Genomic DNA, 2,178 nt, shown 5'->3' on the forward strand with positions numbered 1-2,178 from the left:
GTTCAATACCTTCCTCCCATTATTTTCTTCTTTTTGAGAGAAAAATAAGACTCTCTATGACGACTAAAAAATGGCTATCTAGGTTAGGTTACTGTATTTATTAATTTCGGCCATAAAACCAGGCACTAGGACCCAGGAGACTATTCAGCAATCATGTACAACTGGGGAGACCACACCAGGTGGAACATGAAGCCAAATTTGAGGGGTTAGACAACAAAATAGATAATAGGAAGAAGGAACATAGGTATGGGAGAAGGATAAAATGCAAACGCAGCTTAGAGTCGAGAAGAAAGATGCATGACTTTATGTAGCGTGTAAACTGGCAGACCTTATGTAGAGTATAAAGTGCAAAGCATTAAGTGTACTTACTAAGCTAAGTTAGATCAAGGGATATGTGGTTTCCAAATGCCAGCCATAAGATTAATATATACTCTACTGCCATTATTCAAAACTTGTATGAACCTTAGTAAGGGCAAAACCTATATAGCTTATGCACAGTCAAACGTCTTGAAATGTTACCTGTGTTTTTTCAAGATACTGGTAATACCTTAAGGTACCATGTGTTAGGTCAGGATTAAGCGTAATTTGCTTTGTTTTAATAATTAATACATCAAAATAGTTCTCCCTTTAAATATAACTAGGTTGTGTCTGGGGGATATTGCAACTAGGCCTAATCTTGACCAGTTTGTACAATACTTTACCAAATGATAGTTTCTTTATCTTGAAAGGCCTATGGATATGAATTAACAATAATTAGTATAGTCAAAATATTTCCAAATGGGATGAAAACAAATGCTAGTTTACCATTAACTTAAGTGGGAGATAACAGTTTCTAATACATTAAATCTTCGGCACAAGTCAATAACATAGTCCTTGCAAAACGTTATTAGGCCATCTGGAAAAGGTATGCGAAGATAATAGCTCTCCGTTTAGGTTAGAAAATTACTTTAATTCCTTAATATGACTAAAATTTGGGTGCCATTCGTCTAACATCATCCTAAAACAAATGACTGATACTGGGAAAATCCTTAAAACATGCAAGAGGGAAAATTGCAATACGACACAAACCCTGACTCATCTACCAGATGGAATGAAGAAACCTGTCACCTCGAAAACTCACCTCTTATTGTTTTCTAACACGGCAAATCGCTATCCTAGTAGTTGAAAATCACTGAATGTTTTAATAATAAAGCACATATCACTCCGTAATTTCAATACCAGACGCACATGAATTACAAAATAACTCCAACTGGAAGAAAGAATTTTTATCGTACACAAACACCAACACACTTGCTCAACGGCGATGTTGTCAGCACTGAACTAAAGATGACTCGCGCTTGCGCAGTACACCTCACAGGTCTCCCTTGTCATAGATCTAAAATTATACCTAAACCCGTATAAGTTTTTAAGATTTTGATAGCAACGCTGGGTACCTCTTCGAAACTGATGTCAGACCTTTCTGTTTCCTATCTTCTCTAAGTTAAATTTAATACATTTTGTAAATTAATAGCAACAAATTTTATCGTTTCTGATACTGATATAATACTATGGTCTTTTCTATCTACTTACTTTACTTTTAGAGCTGTTTTCCTGGTCCTATCACACATGGACACCCTGCTACAGGACCTAAACGATCTATTTGTCGTATAGTCCTAGGTATTTAGGATATCACAATGCGTATTCTAAATCAATTGTCAAATCCACATTATCAAAGCACTTAGAAAACAAGAATGTCTTCAGTTTCTTCAGTTATTTTCGGATGTCTAGTGGGAGCTTGTATAATCTTGTGGCCACAAAATGTCATACATTTTGTAAGGATATGTTTACAATTTCATGTGGATTTTGTTAAAAATAACTTTGTTAGACTCGGAGTGTCTCATACATAAAAGTTAGGATTAATAAGATACTAGTGACATCAATGAGTGTTGATTCGGTAAAACTTAAAAAGTTCAAACTTGCAGCAAATGTTATGTAGAACAGGCTGGCATAAGTCTCTTTTCATAGTTTATATATGCGAGATCTGTTTAAAGATTGTTACTGCTCTTAAAATGGTTTATTTTAATTGTTCATTAGTAATCATTTAGTTTATTAATTTCCTTTACTAACTAGGCTATTTTTCCCCGTTGGAACCCTTGGGCCTATAGCATCCTGGTTTTCCAACTAGGATTGTAGCTTAGC

The sequence above is a fragment of the Palaemon carinicauda genome, chromosome 9 (genome assembly GCF_036898095.1).
Source record: "Palaemon carinicauda isolate YSFRI2023 chromosome 9, ASM3689809v2, whole genome shotgun sequence".
NCBI classification, from domain to species: Eukaryota; Metazoa; Arthropoda; class Malacostraca; order Decapoda; family Palaemonidae; genus Palaemon; species Palaemon carinicauda.